A 21,925-nucleotide genomic window follows, 5' to 3' on the forward strand; every position below is an offset into this window, starting at 1 on the left:
TATGTCATCAAATTCAGAACTGTCCCACCGGTCTTTGCATACACATGGTATCCTATAATAGCAGGTATGATGTGAATTATATGCTTCTAATTACTATAATAATACTATACAGTACAAAACTAAACATTACCAAAAAAAAAAAAACTAAACTAAGCTAAACAATACAAAAGAACATATATAAGAAAGAATGATTCATCCTGCTCCTCAGTGCTGTCATATTTGAGTAAGTTTATTTTGCAGGGGTAGGTTACTGTTAACATTATAGAATACATCTTTTCAGAGTTTTTCTGCAAACCATACAAACACATGAAATCATTTTATTTTCTGTTTTTGAAAATCAAAATATCAGATCCTGGTTAATATATGGTTTTGCAGTTTGCTTTTTTTTTCTTTACATAATATATTTTGAGCATCTTTTCATATCAGATCATATAGAGCTACCAGATTCATTTTAAAGGTTGTGCAATATTTTGGATGAAGAAATGCATGAATCAGTGCAGAATGAGCCCAGATAGGTTCCTAGTATCCAATATCCTTCCACTGAGGTGAAATATTAGCTGCTTAGAGAATGCTTCTCTCTGCAACATAGAGAAAGTAATGGAAATAATGCGGTACTGTTCTTCATAGAAATAAGGCCATTGTCATATATAATAAAATCTGGAGAGTAGAGACAGCAAGGTAAGCTGTGCATTGATTTTTCTGGAAAATTTGACAGTGAATTGTTTCATGTTATTTCTGCTAAGCTCTCAAATAAAAAGCTACAAAAAAGAAGAAGGGCTTGTTTTCCAAATCTCTTCTCAGATAGAGTAACAGATCCTACGTTGAGACATACTGCTGATGATGAGACAACTGGATTCAATACTGAAATACATGCTGTGTGATATGAAATGCATTCTACTGTGTTAGTTCAATCTGCCAGGGAGGAGGAAACTAGGGGAGAGGAGAAAAGGAAAATATTATTTCCTGATGCAAATAGGTAGTATAGATATTACAAAACAAGACAAGTTTGAAGGAAAGTAGGTCACCAGCATGTATTTACACAGATTTTATTAGGTACATAAATTGTACATGTAGCCATTTTGCAGCCTAGAGTTATAGGAACATTAATATGTTGACATTTAAGTATTTTAGCTTTTATCTTAAATCTCTGGAGAATTTGGATAATATTCATAACTGAGTGCAACAAGTTCCATTGGAAGAGAATCCCTTATTAACAAATAATCATTAAAGGATACTAATCATAAAAGAAAGTATCAAATTAGGGGATATTTTAAAGGTATAATTAAGAAGAAGATCAGCTGCAACAATATCGTTGTAGGACAAGGAGACAGAAGTAAGTAGTCATAACACTATTGATAGTCATGCTTTGCTGAGTGGAGTACAGTGCCTGCGAGCATATCCTTTGCAGGCAGACTGCCTCAGTTTTAATTTTGACTCAGATACTTTCTGGTTCTATAGTTTTGGGAAAAATATTCAGTATCTATATGTCTCAATTTTTTAATCTTTGAACTGGGCATGAAAGTCACTACTTCCAGATTTGGTCCGAGTCAGATGAATTCATACAAGCAGTGTTCAATTATATATGTATATACACATATTTATTTTTAATTAAATTTTTATTTTTACTTTAGTTTACTTTACAATACTGTATTGGTTTTGCCATACATTGACATGAATCCACCACGGGTGTACATGCGTTCCCAAACATGTCATGCTGCTGCTAAGTCACGTCAGTCGTGTCTGACTCTGTGCGACCCCATAGACGGCAGCCCACCAGGCTCCTGTCCCTGGGATTCTCCAGGCAAGAACACTGGAATGGGTTGCCATTTCCTTCTCCAATGCCGGAAAGTGAAAAGAGAAAGTGAAGTTGCTCAGTCGTGTCCGACTCTTCGTGACCCCATGGACTGCAGCCTACCAGGCTCCTCCATCCATGGGATTTTCCAGGCAAGAGTACTGGAGTGGGTCGCTAGCGCTTTTATCATGACTTGCTAAGAAAAGTTCGCTATTGTTTACTGAATTCATATGTGGGACACATATATTGCCCAAATCTTACCTGCTATTCCCTTTATGCTTTCAATACAATTATACGGTAGATAGCACTATTTTGATTTTAAGAAGAGTGAAACTAGCAACCCAAAGTTGAAGAAGAACTGTGCCAAAGCCTCTGTGTCACCAGAGTCTCTTTAGACCACCTGAGTTCTTCGCAGAAAACTATATCTTCACTGTTTATTTTGGGGACTTAGAAAGCAAGTAGACTGACTTTGGAGACTGGATTTGATATGTAGCTTCCCCTCCCCCATTTTCATTATTTACTATATATATAAATAAATAGGCACAGACTGAGTGGTTCTAATACTTCTGCTTTTGGGGCCACACATGGTCTTTCTCTGAGCTCTCCCACCATTTTAATTTGGGTGTCTTTTCCTTTTCTAGAATTAAGATATTGTTGTATCTGAGGGTTACCCCTTCAGCAATGCAAATATAATTTCTGTAAATAATTTATTGAGACTAACTTTACATAAAACCCACTGGAGGCATCTATGATTAGGGTGAAGCAGGGCAGATGGGCAAAAGGCCAAGAAGTTTCAGGAGAGGCACCCTCTCATCAGTGAGATGAGAGGAGATGCTGTTACAATCCTTCACACAGAATTACATGATAATAAGCAGTTATTTTTTTTTCCTGTACTTGCAATTCAACAGTTTATTCAAAGCATCTCTGAGTAGTTCCTTCTGTCTCTTCCATATACCACTTAGTTGCTACTCTTGACCATGAACAGATGAGCGCACAAATACATGTGCATGAGGCACGCATGCTTTTGCCTTGCCCATGTCAGTACCACTCAGATGTTTTTGCCCTTACACAGTTGCAAAATCAGCTCCTTAAAAACAGAGTAAATATAGTCCTCTGCATAAAATAGTACTAATAAGCTTACAAAGGTACTAATAAGGAAGCAGTCATAAAGTAAAACTTATCTAGGTTGTTTCTTCTTTAGAGTGTAATGATTTTTGTTTTAGACTTGAGACACTATCCTGCTTTTACGACACAGTTCATTAAAAAAGCTCTCCAGAGAGTGATCTTATTTAAAAAATATAAACTCTTATGAAAATAAGGCAAGGGAAGTGTGGAAAAAAATTATTTGGTCTGCATATCCCAGAGGCCAGTTGCTGTATAGTAATAGTTTTATAATTTATTACCAAGGCTTTTCCCCCCTCCTTTTCTGATTTTTACAAGGTGGGCAGTGACAAAGATATACTACCTACCCCTCAGTTCCAAACTTTAACCCCATTTCTTTAATAAAGGAATGATTCTTCTAACCCATAGAAATCCTCACCTTCTTGACCTCTGAATATATTGCATTATAACTTGTCTTGTCACCTTAATGAAGATACAAAGCTGTGTGTAATTTCATAGACATATTTTCCCCAATAGATTTTATATTTCTGAAAGACACCGCAATGACTAGCACATCTGTCTGCAGGCTTTCATTATCCTGCCTGTGTCACTGAATACAGTTAATATTTAACTGATGTCCATTAGAGAAAAACGAACCAATGGATGAACAGCAAGGGATTTATCTTCCCACCCAGCTTGGGAAGTTTGGCATAAAGAGCAGGAACCCTCCAAAAGGTCCAGGTGAAGTCAACACTCCTTGAGCACTCTTGGTCCTTTCAATACCATTCTTCTATGTTCTAGGGTAGCAGTCATGGCTAACCCTAGGGTAACATATAGATTTAATACTTTTAAACAAACTTTCTCATATATTCTACCTTACTTCACTATGTCAGAGAGAAAAACTGATTGTTAGTGTACTTTATATAATGTGATCAAGAATCTCAGTAATTCACTTAAGGAAAAATCATAAATCTACTCCCAAAACAGTGAGACACTAATTATAAGGTCTAATAACACAGATGAGAAACTAGCAAACTTTTCTGTTCTTTCTCCACACAAGATTAGGGGAATATGTCAACAAAATTTATCAGATCATCCACTTCAAAGGGCCTTTTTTCCTTCTGGCTTTTGTTCTACCAATTGTTTAAAACTTTTCTGCTCTGCATAGGATCCCACTGGCACCAACCACACCAACATGTAAATTCAGGAAAAGTTCACATCTTTAAAACATAAGAAATAACATTTGATTGCTATTGATTTATACATTTTGGAACAAAATGCCAAAATATAAAAATCTTGAACTACCAGACAGGATGCTATGTGATCAAGGAGTGTCTCCTTATAATAAATTTTGTTCCATAATTTTGGAAATTAATATAAATCAGTAAATTGAAATGTTACAATTATTTTGGTTCTATAATATCATCTTGAAAGTATAAATCAGGTCTGAAGCAGAAGCATGATTCCAACCACAGTGGCCAACATGTACGCCCATTTGTCTAACTATAGGGAGAGTGTTTTTACGTTAGCACTGAGGCCTTTTACAGTAGCACTGAGGCCTTGAAAGACTGGCATTATAAGAATGTTAATACTATAAGATTATGTTTTGAAAAGCCCAATATATGATTATTTTAAGTATGGTGAACCCTGTCTCAATATGAGAAAATATATCAAATAATTCAATCATGTAAAATATAGGGACATGGTGCCCTGTGGTTGATGTGATAATAGAGTGATCTGAGAGAGCTAGCAGGTGAATAGTGCTCGATTGTCCTTCTTGGATTCAAAAGATGGGTGTGCCTTGATACCAATATTTGTAATTTTTTCCCCAGCACATATCACTGGAGATTATATTTGATGATATCACTTGACTGGCGGGAGGTTCTTGGACAACAGCAGGAATTCTGGAAATTCTGCTTAGTTTGTGACTATCGCCTCTGCTATATCCCCAGACACTGGACTAGAGAACCTTGGAAACAACACAGGGATCCTACTGCCTGCCTCTCACATTCGACTCCATTCAAGAAGGTGAGACTTTTTTAATTGAAGGATGGTCGATTTACAAGGTTACATTAATTTCAGGGGTACAACACAGTGATGACACTTTTGTAGATTCTATCCCATTCAATGTTAATATAAAATATTAATTTTATCCCCTGTATTCTGTATCATATTCTTGTATCTTATTTATGCTATATGTCTTAATTCCCTTTATCTTGCTCCCCCTCTTACAACTCTCCCCACTAGTAACTACTAGCATGTTCTCTGTAGTCTGATTCTGTCTTGTTATATTCATTCATTTGTTTATATTTTAGATTTTACATATAAGTGACAGCGTACAGTATTTGTCTTTCTTTGACTTACTTTGCAAAGCATAGTACCCTTTCTCTCGGTCCATCTATGTTGTTGCAAGTGGCAAAATTTAATTCATTTTATATGGCTGAGTAATACCGCATTGAATGTATTTAACACATCTTCTTTACCCATTTGTCTGTTGATGGACACTTAAGTTGCTTTAATACCTTGACTATTCTAAATAATGCTGCTGTGAACATTGGTGTGCATATATTGGGTGGGCCAAAAACGTTCATTTTAAAGTCAAATGAATGTTTTTGGCCCACCCAATATCTCTTCAAACTAGTATTTTTGTTTTCTCTGGATAAATGCCCAGGAGTATCATTGCTGGATTATATGGTAGTTCTAGTTTTAATTTTTTGAGAGACCTCCATATTGTTTTTCATAGTGGTTCTACCAAGTTACATACCTGCTAATAGTTAATGAGGGTTTCCTTTTGTCCATATCTTCACTAAAATTTATTATTTGTTGTCTTTTTGATGATAGCCATTCTGGCAAGTGTGAGGTAATGTATCACAGTGGTTTGGGTCTATATTTCTCTGAAGATCAGTGATGCTGTGCATCTTTTCATGTGTCTATTGGTCATTTGTATATCTCCTTTGGAAAAATGTCTATTCACGTCTTCTCGATTTTTAATCTTTTTTAATATTCAGTGGTATTAACTTTTAATATTTTGGATATTAATCCTTTATTAGATGTATCATGTGTAAATATGTCACCCCATTCAGTAGGTTGTCTTTTGGTTTCATTGATGGTTTCTTTTGCTATGGGAAAACTTTTATGTTTAATCAGGTCCAATTTGTTTAATTTGCTTTTATTTCCTTTGCCTGAGGAGTCATCAAGAAAAAAAAAACAACTAGTGCTAAGATGTATGTCAATAGTATACTGTCTATATTTCTTCTAGGAGTTTGACGGTTTCCAGCATTACATGTATGTCTTTAATCTATTTTAAGATTAGTTTTTATGCTGTGAAAAAAAGTTCTAATTTCATTTTTTTTATATTTTGCTATCCATTTTCTCTAAAATTTTCACTGAAGAGACTGTCTTTTCTCTACTGTATATTTTCCACCTTTTTTGTTCTCTATCAATCGACCATAGGTGTGGGTTTATTTCTAGGCTCTCTCTTCTGTTCCACTGATCTTTGCATGTGATTTTGTGCTAGTACCTTATTGTTTTCATGTCTGTAGTTTTGCACTATATTTTGAAGTCAAGGTATCATGCTGATATCTCCAAGTTTATTCTTTTTTCTCAAGATTGCTTTCGCTATCAGGGTCTTTGTAGTCCCACACAAACTTAAGATTATTTTCTCTAGTCTTTTGAAAATGTCATAGGTATTTTGTAAGGACTGCATTAAATCTGTATATTGCTTTGGGGAGTACCAACATTTTAACAATATTAATTCCTCTAGTCCATGAACATGAGATATCTTTCCAATTATTTGTAATCATCTTTAATTTTCTTCATCAGTGTTTTACAGTTTTCAAAATATAGGCCTTTCACCTTCTTGGTTAAGTATATTCCTAGATATTTCATTCTTTTTGATTCAATCATAAACATAATTGCTTTCATGGTTTCTCTTTCTGATATTTATTATTAATTTATAGAAAAGGAACAGATTTATGAATATTAATCTTGTATCCAAAATTCATATCCTAGTTCTAAGAGGTTTTTGGTACAGATTATATATATATATATATATATATATATATATATTATATAATATAAATATAGTATATATTATAATATATAATCTATACTATATATACATAATATATGATATATATTATAGATAATATATATTTATATATAATATATATTATATATATAATTATATAAATAATTATATCAGTTGCAAATAGTGACAGTTTTAATATTTCTCTTCTAATTTGGATGCCTTATTATTTCTTTTTCTTGTTTGTTTCTGTAGCTAAGACTTCAATATGATATTAAATAGAAATGGAAATAGTGAACATCCTTGTCTTGCTCCTGATTTTAGCAAAAGTTTTTCAGCACTGAGTGTGATGTTAGCTGCTGGTCTGTTATAAATGGCTGTTATGATCTTGAGATCTGTTTCCTCTATAAAAACTCTGTTGAGATATAAGTTGTGTATGAATGTTTTTGCTATTCAGTCACTCAGTCAGGTCCAACTCTTTGTGACCCCATGGGCTGCAGCATGCCAAGCTTCCTTGTACTTCTCCCAGAGCTTGCTCAAACTCATGTCCATTGAGTCAATGATACATCCAACCATCTCATCCTCTGTCATCCCCTTCTCCTGCCTCCAACTTTTCCTGGCATCAAGGTGTTTTCCAATTAGTTGGCTATCCACATCAGGTGGCCAGGGTATTGAAGCTTCAGCTTCAGCATCAGTCCTTCCAATGAGTATTTAGGGTTGATTTCCTTTAGGATTAACTGGTTTGATCTTACAGTCCAAGGGACTCTCAAGAGTCTTCTCCAGCACCATAGTTCAAAAGCATCAATATTTCAGCACTCAGCCTTCTTTATGGTCCAACTCTCACGTATATACCTGACTAATGGGAAAAGCACAGCTTTAACTAGATGGACCTTTGACAGCAAAGTAATGTCTCTGCTTTTTAATATGCTGTCTAGATTTGTCATAGCTTTTCTTCCAACACCCTGTTGCAGATGTCTGGTGGTGAAAGTAAAGTTCGCTGTGGTAAAGAACAATATTGCATAAAAACCTGGAATGTTAGGTCCATGAATCAAGGTAAATTGGAAGTAGTTAAACAGGAGATGGCAAGAGTGAACATCAACATTTTAGGAATCAGTGAACTAAAGTCAATGGGAATGGGCAAATTTAATTCAGATGACCATTGTACCTACTACTGTGGGCAAAAATCCCTTATAAGAAATGTAGTAGCCTTCAAAAAAGTCCTAAATGCACTACTTTGGTCCTACATCAGAAATGACAGGATGGTCTCAATTCACTTCAAGGCAAATGATTCAGTATCACAGTAATCCAAGTCTATGTTGCAACCACTGAAGCCAAAGAAGCTGCAGTTCTGTGAAGACTTACAAGACCGTTTAGAACTAACAAACCAAAAAAGATGTCCTTTTCATTATAGGGGACTGGAATGCAAAAGTAGGAAGTCAAAAGATACCTGGAGTAACAGGCAAGTTTGGCCTTGAAGTACAAAATGAAGCAGGGCAAAGGCCAAGAGAGTTTTGCCAAGAGAACACACTGTGTGTTTCACCAAGCAAACACATTCTTCCAACAAAACAAGAGATGACTCTATACCTGGACATCACCAGATGGTCAATACTGAAATCAGATTGATCAGATTCTTTGCAGTCAAAGATGGAGAAGCTCTACACAGAAAGCAAAAACAAGACTGGGAGCTGACTGTGGCCCAGTTCATGAGTCCTTATTGCAAAATTCAGACTTAAATAGAAGAAAGTAAGGAAAACCACTAGGCCATTCAGGTATGACCTTATTTAAATTCCTTACAATTATATAGTGGAAGTGACAAATCAATTCAAGGGCTTAGAGCTGACAGAGTGCCTAAAGAAGTACAGTTGAATGTTCCTAACATTGTACAGAAGGCAGTGATCAAGATCATCCCCAAGAAAAAGAAATGCAACAAGGCGAAGTGATTGTCTGAGGAGGCCTTACAAATAAGCTAAGGAAAAAAAAAAAAGAAGTGAAAGGCAAAAGAGAAAAGGAAAGATATACCCATCTGAATGCAGAGTTCCAAAGAATAGCAAGGAAAGATAAGAAAGCCTTTTTAAGTGAACAATGCAAAGAAATAGAGAGGAAAAATAGAATGGGAAGCCAGAGATCTCTTCAAGAAGATTAGATACACCAAGGGAACATTTCATCAAAGATGGGCACAATAAAGGACAGAAATGCCATGGAACAAACAGAAGCAGAAGATATTAAGAAGAAGGGCAAGAATACACAGAACTACACAGAAAAGTTCTCAGTGACTCAAATAACCTAGAGCCAGACCTCCTGGAATGCAAAGTTAAGTGAGCCTTAGGAAGTATCACTATGAACAAAGCAAGTGGAGATGAATAAGTGTGAGATTGTGTCAAATACTTTTTCTGCATCAATTGAAATAGTCATTTTATTTTTATCTTTTTTTGTCAACATGGTATATTACATTAATTGTTTTGCATATATTGAACTATCCTTGCACTGCTGTAATAAATCTCACTTGACCATGGTGTGTGACTCTTTACATATGTGTGTGTGTGTGTGTGAGCTCAGTTATGCCCGACTCTTTGCAGTCCCTTAGACTGTAGCCTGCCATGCTCCTCTGTCCATGGAGTTTTCCAGGCAAGAAAACTGGTGGTTGGCCATTTCCTTCTCCAGGGATTTTCCCAACCCAGGGATCAAACTCACATCTCCTACCTCTCCTGGATTGGCATGCAGGTTCTTTACCACTATCACCACCTGGGAAGCCCTTTACATATATATGTGTATGTGTGTGTATATATATATATGTATATTCTTTTCATATATTGTTAAATTAGGTTTGCTGATATTTTGCTGAGGAGATCTGTATCTATATTCATTAGGGATATTGGTCTGTAATTTTTTTGTGAGGGTAGTGCATTTCTCTGGATTTGCTCTCTAGGTAATGGAGACCTCATAGAATAAATTTAGGAGTATTCCACCCTCTTCAATTTTTTGGAATAGTTTGGGAACAATATTCATTAACTCTTTATATGTTTCTTGGAATTCCCCTTTGACAACAAACAAAAGACCTAGACTTTTGTTTGTTGAAAGATTTTTGATTACCAATTCAATTTCAACACTAAGAAACAGTCTGTTCAGATTATCTATTTCTTCTTGATTCAGTCTTGGAAGAGTATACATTTCTAGTTATGTATATTTCTCCTCAAGGTTGTCCAATTTGTTGGCATATAACTGTTAATAGTATTTTCTTATGATGGTTAGTATCTCTGTGGCATCGGTTGCAATTTCTTCTCTTTCTTTTCTTATTTTATTTATTTGGGTCTTCTTTTTCCATAAAGAAGCTAGACTTACACATTTCATTTATCTTTTCAAAAACCAGCTGTTGGCTTCACTGATCTTTCCTATTGTTTTGTTTGTTTTTGGCCTCTATTTTATTTCTTCCTCTCTGATCTTAATCATTTCCTTCTGAAAAAGGGAAACTTTTGGCCCACTCTGCTTTTAAAAAAAGGTTATATGGAAAATGTGAAATAATTGTGGTGTTGGAGAAGACTCTGGAGAGTCCCTTGGACTGCAAGGAGATCCAACCAGTCCATTCTAAAGGAGATCAGCCCTGGGTGTTCTTTGGAAGGAATGGTGCTAAAGCTGAAACTCCAGTCCTTTGGCCACCTCATGCGAAGAGTTGACTCATTGGAAAAGACTCTGATGCTGGGAGGGATTGGGGGCAGGAGGGGAAGGGGATGACAGAGGATGAGATGGCTGGATGGCATCACTGACTTGATGGACATGGGTTTGGGTGAACTCTGGGAGTTGGTGATGGACAGGGAGGCCTGGCGTGCTGCGATTCATGGGGTCACAAAGAGTCGGACACGACTGAGTGACTGAACTGAACTGAACTGAACTGAAAGTTATATCAAAAGCTATGCTGTGTTCAGATTTTAAATTATGTTACATCCATATTAAGAATACTGTGAGGTGATGCTTTGAAAACTACCATTGATATAGAAACTGTCTCATGACAGATTTTTTTTTTTAAATAAGGAGCAGACTTATACATATAATATAGTATATATGGATGTAATGTGGAAAGATCTAATGTGAAACTGGAACAAAATAATGCTTTTGCTAAGAGAAAATAGAAGCAATGGTTTTCATTTTTTTTATTTAGAATTTCCTTCAAAATGTTCTAATGATGTTGTAGGATTTTCCACACCATAGTGGAAGTGGGATGTATTCTCTGGAATGTACTCTCCAGAAAATGTAAAATGTGAAATAAATACCTCTTCCCTTAATTATAATCTCTTTGACCACAATAGTGAGCACCACAGTCATAATCTAAAACTAGAGTAAAGAGCTAGAAATTTAATTTGATGGGCAAAGATTCTGTTTTGACTTATAGGAAGTCTGCTTTAATTTATGGAATGTTCTTTCTGTTTCCAAACAGTGTCTTAAAACACACTGGAAATTGATGACTATAATTCAGCAAAGATTCCCTTTTGCCTTGGCAAATTCTGACGTGCATTTAAAGTACTTGAAAGAGCTCTGAAACTAAGGAAGCTCTTCATTTCATTGCGATTCTCCTTACAAACTTTTGATTAACATCTCTGCTTCACTATAGAAAAACCCATATGTTCCACACACATGGGAGACAAATTGCTTTGTTCAGTGAATCAAGTTCCATATGAACACTGTGCATTTCTCATTCCCCTGCTTCAATGAAGTCTTCTCCAAATTAAAATTTAAGCTTATATTGACACAGTCCTGAAGCCAACTGGACTTTTTGGCTTTCATTATATTCCTGTGTGCTTCACTCACAAAGGGCCAGATTGTAGATGAGAAAGTGAAGCTAAGAGCTCTTGAACTAAAAGCTACAGAACATTATATATCCAAGGGTAGTGCAAGCAACTGAGAATGCCTGGAACAAAATAACTTTCTGCTGATCCATTGTGAAATTTCAGCAAACTCAATAGCCCTCTAAATTTCTCATTTCATTCCTGGAGACTAAAGTAGGTTCTTGTATTTATTTGCTGACTAACATTCTGTCCAGAGTCTTTTAAGAAAGAATTCTTATAAATTATCAGCAAACATTCTGCCTGAGTTTTAATGCTTTAGATAGTGAGCACTGCAATTTGCTGGCTGACATGGTCTGCAGTAGAAAATATTAACTTCTGGCATTTCCAGTTCAATATTCAAAAAGATTGGGCATTGTTTAATAGAAGATCGGCTATATATTTACCAAGGGGACTTAAATGAGATGCCCAGCAAATGGATCTAAATTTCTAATTTGTATTAAGGTGATAATATTACCTTTTTATGCCTATCTCACAGAGTTTTGCTGAAGAAATAGGAGGAAATTGGAGTAAGTTGAAAATACAAGAAATGCAGTATTATGTCACACCAATTTCCCTTTATGTCTACCTGAAAACCAGCAAGATTCCTGATTTATCTCTTCTCTATGTTACTACTTCTGTACTTTTATAACAAGTAATTTTGAACTGTCATCCTCTTTCTCTCCCCTTAATATAAACTCCCTCTATTCCTATCCTGTTCCCATCCAGACCACAAATGAATTTTTAGAAATCTCTTCACATGCATACTTTTTTTTCTATGACTGGGAAAATAAAAGAAGAGTTTAATTGGAAGAAAGAGCTGGATACCTGCCAGGTACCTTGGGCTGGTTTTTGGTTCCCGATAAAGAAAGAAAATTCAGAGCAAAATCTAATGGAAGCAATTCTTAGTAAATACATGAAAGTTCTGCTCACATGCAGGACTGATTCTGTCCAAAGAGACAAAATAAGTCATAGCATCAGGTAGACAGCCCTTCTCCCTATATCTGAATGGACTCAACACTGTGTTGACACTCAACATTTTTGGTGATTCTAAAGACAGACACTATATAGCATGCACATTGACTTTTTTAAAGGCATATAGTGCCAGTAAATTTCCTTAAGATTTGTGGAAAAAAGAAAAGATGTAAAGCTAGAAAAAAGAAAAGGAAAAACAGGGTTCGAGTTTCATGGCAACTGTAGGTGGGCTAGAACCATATGTGAAACTTGCCCATGGGCGCTTTGACTTTCCCAGGAGCACTTGGCAGAGGGGGATAAGACCAAACTTTTACTGAGTTTATCCAAAGAAAACACATTAGACTATTCCTTCCACAGTTATACCTCTCTGTCCCTCTCTTTCACTCTTCTCTCTGTGTTTTGTATTTTCATTTGCAGGATTCAGAAGACTTAGCTATATTTTCTGAGTAATTTCCAGATTTACTTCAAATTCTGTTTTCTTATGTACACACGGAATTGGGATTACATCACGTTCAAGAGTCTTTAATAATGTAATGAATGGGCGCCCAAGTCTGGGTTTACATTCCCTTTCCTGTTCACCAGGAAGAATCTTTAAACCTGATCAGAGAGAGTATATGAAACCTGCAATCTTACACCCCCTTCCCTTATGTAAAGCCGTAAAACCGCTTCCAGTGCAGGTTTCTTCCATTTTCCACTCTGACAGAGGTGGTATAAAGGAGGGATTAAGAACACAGGCTCCAGAGCAAGACTGTCTCTGAAACTCAGTCCTTCTACTTACTAACTCTGAGGCTTTAACAATTTAATTAACTTCTTTATGCTCATCCTTTCCTCGACTATGAAATGAAGTTGAGTACAATGTTACCTAAGTCATGAGTTTGTAATGTGGAGTAAATACATTTATATATAAATGTGTTTAGAAGTGTCTGGCACAGAGCTTATATAATATAAAATTCAATAATATTCAATCAGGAGCTACTCTGGCAAATTAGAGCATTTATCACATTTAAATCATTATCTGATCATTTGTATAGGTAGGCCTTGCTTTATTTATGTTAATATTTTTGAGCTTTTCTTTTTAATTGGAAGAAAATTGCTTTTCAGCATTGTGTTGATTTGTCTGAAGAATTTAGTATTTCCTCTAAGTCTGTGCATCCATGAAGGCTGGACCAAAAGGCACAAGATAATAAATGCTTGATGACTGTTAGTTAAATAAATGAATTATTTGGGTGAAGACTTTCATTTCTTTCATTAAAGGAAATCAGAAAAAGGAAAATTCTGTGATTTGACAAATCCATTGAATATTCTATGCTTGGCACTGCATGTTATTGAGTTAAATAAGTCACAATGTTTTTTTTTTTTTCTCTCTGAAAATGTTATGTCTATTTCTTTCAATCCTTAAAGGGGCTTCCCTGGTAGCTCAGCTGGTAAAGAATTGAGAGGGTAACAGGCAGAAAGGCCAGGGGTCTCCAAGTGGAGGAAATAGGCTGCCAGTGTCAAGACATTTTTTTTCCTCTCGCTTAAGCAGGCAGTGGCACCCCACTCCAGTACTCTTGGCTGGAAAATCCTATGTACGGAGGAGCCTGGAAGGCTGCAGTCCATGGGGTCGCTGAGGGTCGGACACGACTGAGCAACTTCACTTTCACTTTTCACTTTCATGCATTGGAGAAGGAAATGGCAACCCACTCCAGTGTTCTTGCCTGGAGAATCCCAGGGATGGGGGAGCCTTTTGGGCTGCCGTTTATGGGGTCGCACAGAGTCGAACACGACTGAAGTGACTTAGCAGCAGCAGCAAGCAGCAGGAGGGAACAAAACTTTCTATGGAAATGCTTTATTTTTCTTAAGCTATGTTAATGAAACTATGTATTTGCTTTGGAATTTGCCTTCCTTTAAGTTGGTTCTTCCTAATACTAACTTTTGGGCTAATAATAGCTCAACAAACCAGTTTTTGTATCAAATGTCTTATGGCTGGGGGATGACACACCTCATGCCATCCTATCTCAAAAATGCATATTGTGGGAGAGGGGCCTGATGAAACTCTCTCTTATCTGATTAATAGCTGTCTAACAGATAAAACAGATTGCTAAAATTAGCATGGGGGCATGCTCCGTGCCCCTTGTGATGTCTGTGTCAGAAGCCTTCTCTGCCCCCTTTCACTTTAATAAAACTCTGCTACACAAAAGCTCTTGAGCTATCAAGCCTGGTCCCAGGTCCCAAAGTTAAATCTTTGAAGAACACGAATCTGACACCATTCACCGTAAGCTATCAGAATATATCTGCAATGCGGGAGACCTGGGTTCAGTCCCTGGCTTGGGAAGATCCCCTTGGAGAAGGGAAAGGCTACCCACTCCAGTATTCTGGTCTGGAGAATTCCATAGACTACACAGTTCATGGGATTGCAGAGTCAGACACAATTGAGAGACTTTCACTTTCACTTCACTTTAATCCTCAAAATCGCAAATCTTGAATTCTCAGTTCATAGAACAGTTTACAAAATTCAGATCTCGTTACTGTACAATACTGTTACATGGAGGGGAGTTGCAAAGAAGGAGAGTAGCAAGCTTTATAAAGAAAACAAGTACCTGCCTCCTCCTACCACTGGGCAGGTTCACAGAAAGAGCCCTGTAGTTTTAATCCAGTCATCCCTGAGCAGGGCTTATGCCTCCATTTTGCTCTTATTCTGCCTGACTCTGTAGACTGGCATTCTGAGCAGTTGTCAGCTCTGCTGTACTTAGAACCACCTGGGAGCTTTTCGAATGTACTGACTCTAATGTAATTGTTCTTGTGTGGACCTAAACATCAATAAGCTAAAAAGCCTCCTGAGATCATTGTAACACAAAGCCAGAACTGGAACCCAATGGACAAAGTGAAGCTGTTGCCATTAATAACAGGCTTACTAAGGACACAGAACTTAGCACCGTGATTTCTAAGACATGGTTTCAGTGGTATAACTAGAGTGACCAGCTTGTCCTGTTCGGGCCAGAACTTCCCAGGTTCAGTGCTAAAATTTCCATGTCCCTGGAACACACACTGCTCTGAAGTCCCAGGCAAACCAGACATCCTAGGTCATCCTAGGTATAACAAAAAAATAACAAAAAAGTTGTTTTATTTATAATATTCAGTATGAAAATGTACTGCAAATCTATGGATATAATCAATTATGTATGTATGCATGCTAAGTTGCTTCAGTTGTATCCGACTCTTTGAGACTCTATGGATGGTAGTTAGCCAGGCTCCTCTGTCCATGGGATTCTCCAGACAATAATACAGGAGGGGGTTGCCATATCCTCCTCCAGGGGATCTTCCCAACCCAGGGATCAAATCCACCTCTCTCAAGCCTCCTGCATTAGCAGGCATGTTCTCTACCCAGCATCACCTGGGAAGACTATAATCAATTATATTTATATTTAATATGATTTTATAATATTAAATAATTATATTTAATGGCAAAATTTTAGCATAATGTAAATCACCAATGTGTTAATTTTGTGTTAAGCTGAATTGTATTTGAGGGCACATGTCAGACTTTGTAATAAAATGACTCCTGTCCTTTCTGCACCTATATTTAAACATATTTAAAGGTGTCTCCAGTTTGCAAGTCTGTTACGCTGCACTTTTCTTCGTTTTTAAATTCAACTCTGAACAAGTGAACACAGTCCTCTAGTGAAAGTATGTCATGTTCAATCAAATGCTGAAAAGATTTAATCACATCTGCTCCGTGATTCCTCTTTTAGTGGCATCAGACTCAGTTATGCAAAAATAAATAAACACACAACAGTCCATAGTGCCATCATATTAACAGACATTTTAGGCTTTGTGTTAACTTTTAGGTGTTTTTTTATGACTTTTACTTTTAATAAAGAATACAAGCAATTGTAAAAAGTTCGATGATGTTAATGTAATTTTGAATTATTAGTGAAGACGGGCACGTTGTAGCCAACAATATGTTAAATAAAAGAAGCAATGAGGGAAGGAAAGAATAAAGGAAGGAAAGGAGGAAGGAAGGAAGAGAGGAGGAAGGGAGGGAAGACTTTTCTGCTACTCTTTTTGGGAGTTCTCTTGGACTACTATGGTGGTGGTGGTTTAGTTGCTAACTCATGTCCGACACTTGCAATCCCATGGACTTTAGCCCACCAGGCTCCTCGGTCCATGGGATTCTCCAGGCAAGAATACTGGAGTGGGTTGCCATTTCCTTCACCATTGGCCTACTGTACTTATAAGAAAAAATCTTAAAATTGTATTGTAAAGTCTCAAGAAAAGTTTCATTACCACATTTCTAATCCATGTGAACTCATACTTCCTTTTTGATTTCTAGCCAAGACAAAATGGTAATAATTAGATGTCAAAGCTGATTTCAAATTTTGTTCTCTGACCGAATAATTATAATTTTGAACTTAATAAGTATATTGTTCTATAATTATTATTTGTATCTATTCTTAGTGTTCAGTCATACATACATACACACATATATATTTAAAGTGGTCTTGAGCTAAAGTAACCCTGAAGTGACCTTGTCTACAAGGTATAGAATTAACTTTCTGCGATTACTGGTTAATATTTCTGGATCGATTCTGTGGGAAGACAAAGGGATTACTTCATGAACTGAGAACATAATTTGGCTTCTAGATATGCAAGATAATTCATTCTGCCATATCTACTCCTGGAAATTAAATCCCACAGTTCTCTTTGCAATATCTGCCTGATGGGGCATGTTCCAGCACAAGTGAAACCTAAAGATGTTGGCCACCCAAGTCAGAGGATTTGTACATATTCATGGGGCTCAAGGTAGATCTCAGTTCCTGAAAATTGCTGACAGGTGGAATGTCTCCCAAGCGCAATTCTGAAACTTGGTAATTTAGTCAAAGAAGCATTGGTTTTGAAAGAGTAAGAGATAAGCAGTTTGCTTACGGTTTTAGGTGGTGCTGCCATGACTAAAAGAAATAGCTTTGGGGAGTCAAGGGGAAAGGAGAAAATTACATTTTCCAATGGGACAGTCCCTCAAAGGGCTCAGATTACACATATGTACCTTGCTTTTGCTTCCTATGTTTTGGTCTAAATCCAGCGGAAACTATCAGCTTTCTGACACACTTGAGATCTTGAAATCTGGCCACATTGTACCTCTAGCACATAGTGAGGCTTGATGAAAATATGTTGGATAAGCCTGCTTTCTCACAAACCATTCTCTACACCCACATGGAGGGGTGGAAAGGTTAAGACGAACAGGAAATTTGGAAAAGGCATGACAGTATAAGTTATTACAAGTCTTTTGATAATAGAGCAGGTATTAAATTCATGAGACACTGAAAATTGAATTGCTGAGACAAGAGCTATTGTGATTAGAATAGCAAATGTCAGATCATGAATCTATTCACATAGCAAGGATCAAAAAATGATGAGCATAGATGACAGAGATGCTCTATTTTACTTGGAACACTGAGGCTTCATTTGGTTACTAGGAGGCAAGAAGATGGGATGCAAAAACTTCTTCTATGATGTCTCTGCTCTATGTTCCAAACTCTTTAATTCTTCTGAGTCTTACAGATAAAATCATAGCAAACTTGTTAATATAAATCTCATAATTGCTTCTTGCCTTTTTCTTCTTTCATGACTTTTGAAAAATGCACAATTGGTCTTATATCACTGGGCATTTATATCTCCAAAGTAGCTCTATATGATGTGGAGAGTAAAAGGAACTCAACAGTGACTCTCTGCATTCCATGTGCATAAATGTATTTATATAGGCTCTAGGGTAAGAGGAAGGAGACTTACAGAGTGAGAGTTAATTTCATATTGAGGTCAGGATTTAGGAGCTATTCAAAATTGAGTGAGTGAATAAAATTCCTATTCTGTAGGAGTTTTTCCTTAGAACACCAGACTCAAAAATCTAAGGACTTCCTCCCAATCATTGATTCATGTATTGACTGACCAATCTGTGTATATATTTAATTATTTACTTAGTGAAACATCCATATAAGATGCTATATATCTAGGCCGAGGCTTTCAGAACATAGCCCCTGGGCCAAATCTGGATCATTGCCTCTTTTGGTGAATAGTTTTATTGGATCACATCCATGCCCATTTGTTTACAAATGACCTATGGCTGAGTTGAGTAGTAGCCACAGAAACTGTCTGACCTGCAAAATCCAAACTATTTACTATCTGGCCTATGGTGAGCAGAAAAAGGGCCCCTGAAAGATGTCCACATTCCAATATCCAAAACGGGTGACTTTGTTAACTTTGCATGTATGTTTAAGGATAACAACGGTTCTTAGGAGAGGATCAGAGTCAGAAGATGTAAGAATGGAAGGAGAAGTCAAGAGGAAAACAGATTCTACACTGCTAGCTTTGAAGATGAAGGAAAGGAGGGTAAGCCAAATAATTCAGGCAGTTTCTAGAAACTGGAAAATGGATTCTCCCCCAGGGCCTCCAGAGTAAAAGCAGGACTTCTTACATCTTGGTTTAAAGCCAAGTGAGACTGATTTCAGATTTCTGACCTCCAGAACTTGAAGACAATAAATTAGTGTTAAATTAAGCCACCAAGCGTTTGAGTCACAGCAACAATAGGAAACTACTATAAGACTCTTACTGAAAATGGCTATTGATTCCTGGTCTAGGATTTAGTGTATCCAGAATAATAATCTCTCATAATCAACAAAAGTGCTTCCCAAGTGACTCAGTGGTAAAGAATCTGCCTGTCAAGCAAGAGATGTGGGTTCATTCCCTGGGTTGGGAAGATCCCCTGGAGAAGGAAATAGCAAACCACTCCAGTATTCCTGCCTGGGAAATCCCGTAGACAGAGAAGACTGGAAGGTTATAGTTCATGGGGCCTCAACGAGTTGGACATGATTTAGTGACTCAACAATAAAAATCAAACTAAAAACCTTCAGCCCGGGCTAGGAATCCAAATACAGAGAAAATTTGCTTTTCAGAATGTGTGTGTGTGTGTTAGTCGCTCTGGTGTGTCTGACTCTGTACAACCCCACAGAGTGGAGTCCGCCAGGCTCCTCCATCCATGGAACTTTCTAGGCAAGAATACTAAAGCGGGTTTCCATTCCCTTCTCCAGCCAATCTTCCTGACCCAGGGATCAAACCCAGGTCTCCAGCACTGCAGGCAGACTCTTTTACCATCTGAGCCACTAGGGAAGACTGTCTTGGGCAAATATTTCACCCAAGTAAATCTTTAAAGTATTTAAGACACACTAACTGAGCAAAAAACACTTTTTGTCTTGTGAGCAAATATTGGAAGAGAGATGGAATATCTTTCAAAGAGAGCCTCATACACAAACATTTTAAGTGTTTGATCTTATTGCAGTTCAGTTCAGTTCAGTCACTTAGTCATGTCTGACTCTTTGCAACCCCATGAATTGCACAATGCCAGGCCTCCCTGTCCATCACCTTCTCCCGGAGTTTACTCAGACTCACGTCCATCAAGTCTGTGATGCCATCCAGCCATCTCATCCTCTGTCGTCCCCTTCTCCTCCTGCCCCCAATCCCTCCCAGCATCAGAGTCTTTTCCAATGAGTCAACTCTTTGCATGAGGTGGCCAAAGTACTGGAGCTTTAGCTTTAGCATCATTCCTTCCAAAGAATTCCTAGGGTTGATCTCCTTCAGAATGGACTGGTTGGATCTCCTTGCAGTCCAAGGGACTCTCCAGAGTCTTCTCCAACACCACAGTTCAAAAGCATCAATTCTTCGGTGCTCAGCCTTCTTCACAGTCCAAATCTCACATCCATACATGACCACAGGAAAAACCATAGCCTTGACTAGACGGACCTTAGTCGGCAAAGTAATGTCTCTGCTTTTGAATATACTGTCTAGGTTGGTCATAACTTTTCTTCCAAGGAGTAAGCATCTTTTAATTTCATGGCTGCAGTCACCATCTGCAGTGATTTGGGAGCCCCCCCAAAAAAAGTCTGACACTGTTTCTCCATCTATTTCCCATGAAGTGATGAGACCAGATGCCATGATCTTCGTTGGACTGGAAGAAACACAAGCTGGAATCAAGATTGCTGGGAGAAATATCAATAACCTCAGATATGCAGATGACACCACCCTTATGGCAGAAAGTGAAGAGGAGCTAAAAAGCCTCTTGATGAAAGTGAAAGAGGAGAGCAAAAACAAGTTGATCTTATTTAGACACTGCAAAGATGGAATATCTACCTGTAAAATCTCTGGCTGACAATGTTTTCATAGCCTTATTATCATAGAAGGAGAAATGCCAATATTGGGGAAATTCTTAAAAATACTTGAAAGGGGAATATCTGATTTTGAATCTAAACTCTACCACTCACTATGTCATTTAGCCTTATTATTTGATCTCTAGATACCTTGATTTTCTCATTTGCTAATGAGAGCTACTACAAATATCTACTTCTGTTCCTCCAAGTATCTTATTTCCTTTATCTGTAAAATCAGTATAACAATAGTAGCAACCTCTTAGGGACATTGTGAGGATGAAAAGCCATCATACAGGTAAAGCACTTACAGTAGAATCTGGCGCATGGCAAAGAAGCCTTCAGTGGTAGCTATTATTTTTAGTATTGCTTTCTACTAGACACCCCAGACATCATGCAGAGAAGTTGAAAATGTTAGAAACAAAATCAAAACAAACAAAATCAATCAAACAACAGCAACAGAAAACAAAGCAGAAACAAACATTGGACCTTAACGAACATTAAGGAGCTAGTCTCTGAATTTAAAGTCTAATAGATGTATTTGTGAGTAAAGATATCCAGAGCAGATGTGATTCCATTGGCGCATTATCAGCTCATCCTTAATCAAACCAAAACAGGACAACATTTCATTAAAGACCTTTGTGCACACTTCACCTATTTTCATGCTTGCAAGTACATGTGTGTGTGTGTGTGTGTGTATACCATATATATACACACATATATATGCATATGTATGTATCTGTGTATATGTGTATATGTTGTTGCTGTTTAATTACTCAGTCGTATCTGACTCTTGTGACCCCATGGGTTGCAGCCCACCAGGTTCCTCTGTCCATGGGAAATCCCAGGCCAGAATACTGGTAGTTTAGTCATTCAGTCCTATCTGACTCTTTGTGACACTATGGGCTGTAGCTCACCAGGCTTCTCTGTCCTTGGGGTTTTCCAGGCAAGAATACTGAGTGTTGCCTTTTCCTTCTCCAGAGGAACTTCCTGACCCAGGGATCAAACCCAGGTCTCCTGCACTGCAGGCAGATTCTTTACTGCT

This window comes from Budorcas taxicolor, chromosome 15, assembly GCF_023091745.1.
Source record: "Budorcas taxicolor isolate Tak-1 chromosome 15, Takin1.1, whole genome shotgun sequence".
NCBI lineage: Eukaryota > Metazoa > Chordata > Mammalia > Artiodactyla > Bovidae > Budorcas > Budorcas taxicolor.